A 9,015-nucleotide genomic window follows, 5' to 3' on the forward strand; every position below is an offset into this window, starting at 1 on the left:
CCGTTTCCTTCTGCCTCACCTCTCTGCCTGTCACTCCCCTGGCAGCGGGCACTGCCCCCCCCCCCAACACGTTCCGTGAAATCTCAGGGGAAGAGTTCAGACTTTGAAGCCTCCCAAAGGTCCTCTCCTCCTCCGGATTCTTTTCTGGCATCCTCCCCGTGTTTTCACTGTCCTCCTGATTCGAGAGTATGTCAGCATGGCAGGATAATTTACTGATATATTAATTTGTGCTCCTATCTCAGCCTTTGCCGGCTCTCTGCTCTACAGAGGAAGCCAGGCCCCTCTGTGCCCCTGCCTCGGGGGAGGTCCGTGTTGAGAGGACAAAGGGAAGGCACCTGGCTTTTGTTTCCCCAGAGCCGCATGCTCTGGAGGGAGATCATGCCAGCCAAGAGGAAAAGAAGGAAAGGCCAGGAACTGTGAATGGAGAGAGAGAGAGAGAGAGAGAGAGAGAGAGAGAGAGGAAGGGAGGGAGGGAAGGGGAGAAGACCAGGCTCCTAGCAAGACTGTGGCCCCCATCTGCAGCCGCCCCCCACCCCGGGGAAGCAGCTAGGCCACAAAGAGGGTGGCTTTAAGTCATGTCTCGATAACTAGCCACTAGGAACAGGCCGAGAGGCTCAGCAAACATTCCACCAACTGTTCCCTTCACTCAGCGTGTCCATGGGTAGCAGAGCCACAGCAGTAGGAAGCCCATGGGGCACCTGGGTGGCTTGGTCAGTTAAGCCTCCAACTTGGACTCAGGTCATGATCTCGACGTGGGTGAGTTCGAGCCCCGCGTCAGGCTCTCTGCTGACAGCACAGAGCCCGCTTCAGATCCTCTGCTCCCCTCTCTCTCTGCCTCTCTCTCTCTCTCTCAAAAACAAACAAACAAACATAAAAAACAAACCAACAAAGAAAGAAATAGGGACGCTCGTGCAGGCCAGGACGGCGGCGACCAGAGGAGAGAGTGACAGAAAGGACACAACGCCTGTGGCCCTCTCAGACTGTTCCGGGATCTTCACAAGCGTGAGAACTGTTGCTCCCCAAGACGCAGACGGGGAAGCTGGCCGATGCACAGAGAGGTCAAGCAACGTATCCAAAATCGCACCGCTGGACATGGTGAAGCCAGGGGTCTAATTCAGGTAGAAATACTAAAAGAGGCCACCACCAAAACAACAAGCAACCACAAAAAAGGCCCCCAACGCATCGCGGAATGTGAAGACTGAAATGCTGCGCAGACCACAAAACAACAACACTGAAGCTGAAACCAAGAGATGATCTGCGTGCCACGGGAAGCGGGGTGGGGGCCGCCAAGGAAAGGCCTGGAAGAGCGGACCCACTTGTTTTTCTGCGAAGGGCCCGGGCATCAGTGGCTCTGTGGCTCCTGCCGAACTGCATTCCGACGATGGAAATACTGTCTTCGTTAAGATCAAGCAGCAGCACACGCGGTCAGAACATAGAGTCAAGTCAAGGGCGTCCGGAACTCGCCCTCGTCCCCTCCGGTTACCCCGTCCGTGTGCGTCATTTAACCGTGCCGAGCCTGGCTCTCACCTGTAAGATGAAGACAAAGAAATCACCTAGCTCAGCAGTTCTCATCGTGGAGGCACGGGGCAGTAAGCAGAAGGTTATTATTAATTATTGTTATCATTCCACCGGCTAGTCCTGCTCAGTCCCACAGCTGCCCAGATGTTGAGCATCCTTGAATGTCAGACATTGCGCTGGGCGCTGAGGAGTCCCGGCCCTCAAGCCAGCCGGGATCTCCTTGGAACAGAGACCTATGAGGGGGCCCTTCCAGTGCAAGGTGGTGAGTGCTATACATAGGATAATGCCAGGATCCACCTGGGGGGCCCAGGCCCAGAGCCCCTAAGGAGACCGCAGGGTGGGAAGGAGGACGGGTTTCCTGCAGAAGTTATTGGCCCGGAGCCATTCACAACTTCACAAACAACAGTCACCTCTGTCTCACAGCGGGCGAGGAACCTCCCCACTCCCCATCCACCCTTCTGAAAGGCTCCTGGGGCCCAAGCCCACTCCCGATCCTGCTCCAGCAGTTAATCTGAGTTTTGAGCTACACAGAGCTTGCATCATCCTGGGCCCCGGACCAAGCCAACAGCGGGGAAGCCAAGACGGCTCAGAGCTGCCGGCACATTCCATAAACCCAAATTTCCGGTGTTGCCTCGAATAAGAAAGACGTGCGAGGGAAAATCTGCATGTGTCAATGAAGCTCGTTGACCAGGTGACCTAAAGAGGAAATGTAAATGTGGGATTCGGACTGGCAAAGTTCAAAGCCTCCGAGTTTGATACCCAGATAGAGATCGGTAAGCTATTAAGAGTAGTCGGCTTCCAAAATCCAGAGGTCGCGAAGAAATGCCCGCTTTGCACCTCAGAGGGACGACCAACAGCACCGAACAGCAGTCTCGGGGAAATGCTCTGCTCAGTTCCCAGCGCAAAATGTACCCGTTCCACGAGATGGAGAATGAGCTCAACTGTCCCACTTCCCTATCATGTCAAAAATCCCTAAGACACATTCCGTCTCCAAGAGAAATGATGTGTTTGGGGACCATTTATCCCCTGCTCTGGATGCAGGAGACTGACAGGAAGTCAAGTCCTCACCTTGACTTCCAACGGCTTTTCAACTCACGTCTTCATAGACGTAGCATAAAACCGCGGTCCCCCCCTCCCCCGTTTTCCTTGGAAGTCTGTGTTTTGGGCGGGCACCACGATCGAGTCCGCTTGTCTATTCGAGGACACTAGAGGCTCTAACTAAGTCACAACACCCCACGTATAGCCCATCTATCTATTTATTCCGGAACTCACTGGGAAAGACAAGCTGAGTTATCATTTAGCCAAGAAAACCTGAGCGGCATTTATGTGCGTGAAGTTCAGCACAACCGTCCGACACAGTCACAGGCTTGAAGAAAACGCATTACACAGTCTACGCAAATCCCCTCACCGCCCCGGCGGCTGGAGCCCAATGAATGGTCTCCGCGCTGGAGAGCGGCATTCTAGAATGCTTATCTTCTCCCCAGCCCCCATCCCAACCCTCAAAGATTACGAACACAATCGCTTGTGACAGATTGCTCCCCAGTCTTCCGCCTTAAATTCTAGATGATAAATTCAACACGAAGTGACAGTCACAGCAAGTGTGCAGGGCTGTATCTAAAAAAACTAATTTTACTGAAGTTAGAACTCAGTGAACGAGAAAATGTGAATGTACACCTAGGGCATATCTCAAAACTTTAATCTCTATGAATGCCATAATGGTTATTTATGGCCGGGATGATATTAATATTTTAAAACATTTCAATAAAGAAGCGCCGTGAGACTTTCAAATTGTATTGTTATGCAAAGATAATAATATTTCAATGGGTCCTTCCCTGTGCTGGTATGTTAATGGAGCAAAGCAAAGCAAAAAAAAAAAAAAGAAAGAAAGAAAGAAAAGAAAAAGAAAAAGAAAAAAACGGCTGCTTTTGTTAACCGAGCAGTGGCCATAGCTAGAGTGCTCTGGGCTTAATTTCTAAGAAATAGCTCTTCTTCCTTTTCTTATTATTTGGGGGGTAAAAAAAAAAAAATTTCTGGGGCTGCTATTGTCTGTTTAAATTAGGTAAATGCAATTAAGACGAGTCAAATATACACAGGCTCCAATGATGGGTAAAATTAAGGTCACCCTTGCAGCCCTAATCCAACCGCATTGCTTAATCTCAGCTTTAGCCATTTACAAGTGAGCAGAATGGTAATGTCTCGCTACTGTTGGGGTTAATGTAGACTGATTGGGGGACTAGAGATAAATCCTGCAGGCTTGCTTGACTGTGCAAGAGCTTATCCTGACATTTTGGAAAAAAAAAAAAAAAGAAAGAAAGAAAAGAAAATTGGGTTCCATTCCCCAGGACCGGTTGAGAGTCCCTTCCTTGGTTTCCTCTCTGCTAAAGCACAGAGGCAGAAGAACTTCTTTTTCTTAGGAATTTCTGCCCCACCCTCACCGCCCCCACCCCAGGCCAGGGATCTTTGCATTTGCAAAAAGGAAAGCTCTGCGTCTTAATTCTCTCTCTTTTTAAAATTCTTCTAACGTTTTTATTTATTTCTGAGAGGCTGAGAGAGACAGAGGATGAGCAGGGGAGGGGCAGAGACAGAGAGGGAGACACAGAATCTGCGGCAGGCTCCGGGCTCTGAGCTGTCAAGCACAGAGCCTGACGTGGGACCCGAACCCACGAACCATGAGATCACGACCTAAGCCAAAGTCCGACACATAACTCACTGAGCCACCCAGGCACCCCTGTGTCTTTAATCCTCTTCAATCAAAAGCTCTCGTCTTTTCTTTCGTGGGTGTAAAGATTACATTTATGTTGCCTCCTGCTATTTTCCTCTGTGAAGGGGTTGCTGGAAAAAAAAAAAAAAAGGTTGACATTTACAGCCAAGAGAGAGGTACGAAATTGCAAAGGTCATCAATGAGTAAACAGATATTAATGGTTAGCCGGATAACTGGTACATAAACAGGTCACATTAATAATTAACACCAGGAAAAACTTAGCACTTTCAACCAAGCGCAGGAAAGTAGGTGTCAGAAACACCAGCTCCACCCCCCCCCCGCCCCCCGCCAGAATGAGAAAAACCCAGCGACTTCTGGTTGCTAGAGAGTGAAAAATTACCGGTCCATGTTTACATTTCTCATATTCACACCCAAAAACCAGTTTTGAGAGGGTCACGATAAGGAGTGGGATCATGGGGAAAACTTCCGGGGGACCATTTATTCGAAAAGTTACACTCAGCCCGTCACTGACTGTGCCCTTGCATCCCTTCCATAGTAGTCTATAAAACTGATCAAGAAATTGACTTCTTCACTAAGCTAGACGGGCTCTCAAAGTAACAGCTCTGTCCGTTATTAGGCCCGTGTGTTCTATTAAAACTTCTGAGCGGAAAGGGTTTTGCATGTGATGATTGGCATTTACCTCTATTTTTTTTTTTTTGAAGACATTTTTTCAAGGTTCACAGAAAAATTGAGAGGAAGGTATAGAGATTTCCATGTATCTCCTGTCTCCACACGTAGCCTGTCCCACTTCCACATCCCCCACCCGAGTGGTACATTGGCTACGGCTGATGCATCTACGTTGACACATCGTTATCGCCCAGAGTTTATAGTTTACATTTGGGTTTGCTCTTGGTGTTGCACATTCTATGGGTTTGGACAAATATGTGATGATACGTATCCGTCATTATAGTATCATATGGAGTGTTTTCACTGCCCTACAAATCTTCTGTGTTCTGCAGATACATTCATCTTTCCAATCTCCAATGCCTGGTAATCAGGCATTTTGACTCTCTCCAGAGTTTTGCCTTTTCCAGAATGTCATATACTTGGAATCATACAGCATGTAGCCTTAAGGGTTGGCTTCTTTCACTTGGTAATATGCATTTAAGGTCCCTCCTTGTCTCCTCATAGCTGGATAGTTCATCACCGTTAATGCGGAATAGCATTCCATTGTATGGGTCCATCATTCCATTGTATGGATCCGCCATGGGTTAACCCTTGGACTACTGAAGGACAACCTGGTTGCTTCCAAGTTTCAGCATGTATAAACAAAGCTGCTGTAAACATCCGTGTGTAATTTTTGGTGTGGATATAAGTTTCATTTTTTTTAATTGGGAAATGCCAAGCCCGAGCTGCAATCATGAAGCCAAAGGTGGCGGGGGGGGGGGGGGGTGTTAGAGGGAGGCAGGGAGGCTTCATGAATGAGATGGCCTCCCAGGACTGTAAGGAACAGGGAATGAATGTGCCTTCGCCCCACAGACTGTTATCCTATGAGTCCATGGCATCACATTTTTTTTTCAAGGAAACCAGATTTCATGTGAAATGTCTAGGTTTCTGGACTTTTAGATGTAGACAATTCTTTGAAACCTTCCTTAGCCCAAACAATACCCATTTACCACAGGCCACACTAGCCTAAATACTTTGTCTAAATTTGGGGCACCTGGGTGGCTCCATTGGTAAGCATCCAGCTCTCGATTTCAGCTCAGGTTCTGATCTCATGGTTTGTGGGTTCGAGCCCCCCATTGGACTCTGCACTGACAGTATAGAGCCTGCTTGAGATTCTCTCTCCATCTCTCTCTCTGCTCCTCTCCTGCTCACACACTGTCTCTCTCTCTCTCTCTCTTTCTTAAAATAAATAAACATGAAAAAAAGTTAAAAAAATAAGATAAACCCTTTATCTAAATTTAAAATAAATAAATAAACACAAATCTCTGGAAATTTACTGAGAAGAGCATCTTTCAAATTTATTACAGTCTCTCCTCTCCTTCAAACATATTGTTCTCTATAAAAATATTTCTTTAAACAGAAAACTAATAAAATAAGACAATAGACTTAATAGAAAACTGATATATCTGTCAGGACCTAAACCTTACTCTCAGAACTCTGTGAATAAAAGTCAAATGAGATACTCTTATACACAGAGCCTAATGCTTTACAGATGAGTGAGTAGCACCGCTTTCAAATATAACGTGAAGAAACCAATTTTTAAATAAATGTGTAGTTTGACCATCGAGCCCACAGGAGATATTGTGACGTAGCCAACCTGAAAATCAAATTATTTAAGGTTGGTTATACTAATAACAGCCTCTAACCAACTGCTAAGGTTGACTATAAAACCAGACTTGCCAAAAGCAGCAAACGAGATAGGTTCGAGAAGAAGTGGTAAGAAAATCAGGTAAGGTAGAGGGCGCGTTTACTAGCGACATGTGAGTTAAACTTGCACATGAACTGCAGAGGCTGCCCAGGCTCTTGTTCCTGAACAGGTTGTGGAAGGACACAGGTGTCTGTCCCTGCTTCACCACAGCCCCGCCCCCTCCGTGGTTTCTCCTCACCATGTGAGGTTTCTCCTCACAGGTGACCCCATGTGCCATGCTTTCTCATCTCTCCCCACCTCTCTTAGCCTGAAGCCTTAGCCACATCACCCTCACTTTCGACAGAGGCGATTCCTTATTTGTCCCAGAAAACTCAGCTAAATTCAAGTGTCTTCTCTTCCGGAAAACCTCACCTCCCCCCCTCTGTCCAGGGTTCCTCCCTCTCTCTCTCTCTTTCTGCGTTCTAACTGTCTCAGCGTCCGCTGCTGCACTACGATCACAGGGAACCATGGGGGTCTGTACGTCCCCACCAGACCATGAACTCGTGAAAGGCAAGGGCTACCAAGTTCAAGCTTTGAACCCCTACCACCTAACCCTGTGTGTGGAAAGCAGCACATGAATGTTGAATGAATGTATAGATGAATGGAATGAATGGACCCTAGAGGAAAACACTTGGAAAAAAGACCCTGGTAAGTCGGATGTTACTAAGCGATTTTGCTACAGCTTTCCTTCTTGGTCCAAATCTCTGCACGTGTTCACGGCAACGCCATTTATGGCAGCCAGTTGTGTTTTAAAGGATCTTACGACTCTGATCAATCGCAGCAATAAAGGATCCAAAACTTCAGTTCTTCAGCTCCCCCATCTGTAAAATGGAGGTGATGATGTCTGCCCCGCTAGGCTCAGAGGGTGGTTGAGGAGACGACCTGAACTGATGTATGGGACCATGTACAAAAAGAATCACCCTACGAGTGACAAAGCCCCAACTGCAATCTGGAGTAGGTGGTCAACTCTCCTCCACTCATCTCATTCTGACTCCGTTAAAATTCCCTACCTACCGTCTATGGCCCCCTCTGCTTATGAGCAAGGACCCTGTCTCTAATCTTGGGATTCTCAGGCTCACTCAGGAGGACACCCAGCACGTAACAAGGGCTCACTAAACGCTTCTAATAGAATGACGCGCATCACACATAGGATCATTTCATTCATTCAAACTGTGCTAGGCAATATGCAACAAGACAGAATAGGAAAGAAAAGAAGGAAGATAGAAATTATTGACAGGCCACCATTTACCGGGCACTCTATATACCAGATTTTACTTACTGATTGTAGAGAATGTTGTCCTTATTTGACGTGGGGACAATCTGAGTCGCAGTCAGGTGGATACCATGCCAGGGGGTACACAGTTGTCACCCCGGCTTGAACCCATACACCACACTACCTTCCCACGAGTGCCTTGAGCTCAGAGTTCTCCAGAACATCTGATGTCACAGAACCAATGACTTCCAGAGGTGAATGAAAACTCAGGGAGCATCTAGTCCAACCCTGGACCATAAAGCACAAAACTGAGGTTCAAAGGGGAGTATGGCCCAGGCCACGAAGACTGTGAAGAAAGACAGTCATGAAAAACACTAGTATGTTTCACATTCACATGGTACGTCCTATCGATATACTATTTTTTTTTTTTTAATTTTTTTTTTTTCAACGTTTCTTTATTTTTGGGACAGAGAGAGACAGAGCATGAACGGGGGAGGGGCAGAGAGAGAGGGAGACACAGAATCAGAAACAGGCTCCAGGCTCTGAGCCATCAGCCCAGAGCCCGACGCGGGGCTCGAACTCACGGACCGCGAGATCGTGACCTGGCTGAAGTCGGACGCTTAACCGACTGCGCCACCCAGGCGCCCCTATACTATTTTTATTAAATTTACAAGTATATGTATAGATCATGAGACTTTGCAAATTAGTCTACTTTCTTGAGTCTCATATACCTTTATGAAAATAACGTGTATTTGACGTTCACACAGAACGTATCTTAAGTTAAATGTTAATCTTTTTTTTTCTTTCCTGACAAAATTCCACGGACCTCTCTCTTGAAGAATAAACTAAGACTCTTGACTAAAAACCCCAGCAGAGAAAGCATAACTCCACAGAAAATGGCCTCCTAACCAACAACTAAAATCATAATGAAATACTGGGGGTGGGGGGGGGGCGGAAAAAAGGCAAAGGTGTCCTCTCCTTCCGAAATCAAAGGAAAAAGTAAAAGAAAATAAATTTCCCGTGAAAACTGCCCCAGTCATCTTTAAAAAGCTTTCCCAAATTCCAAGTGGCTCTGTTAGCAGCCATACTTAATGCATGAGGTCGTCATGTAAGAATAAATCTTTACGTAATTCCAAACAAGGACTCTTCAGTAAATAGTTGAAATTAAGG

The 9,015-nt window shown here is 46.9% G+C and overlaps 1 long non-coding RNA gene across 1 annotated transcript; it reads right to left on the reverse strand.

Annotated features, from left to right (window-relative positions):
* Positions 1-1,243: 1,243 nt before the first annotated feature.
* LOC122467797 lies at positions 1,244-8,019 on the reverse strand. Its single transcript, XR_006293070.1, has 2 exons — positions 7,912-8,019; positions 1,244-1,527 (listed from the first exon to the last, which is right to left on the reverse strand). It is a non-coding gene; the product is annotated as an uncharacterized LOC122467797 (long non-coding RNA).
* Between the last annotated feature and the right edge of the window lie 996 nt (positions 8,020-9,015).

Source organism: Prionailurus bengalensis, chromosome B3, assembly GCF_016509475.1.
Source record: "Prionailurus bengalensis isolate Pbe53 chromosome B3, Fcat_Pben_1.1_paternal_pri, whole genome shotgun sequence".
NCBI classification, from domain to species: Eukaryota; Metazoa; Chordata; class Mammalia; order Carnivora; family Felidae; genus Prionailurus; species Prionailurus bengalensis.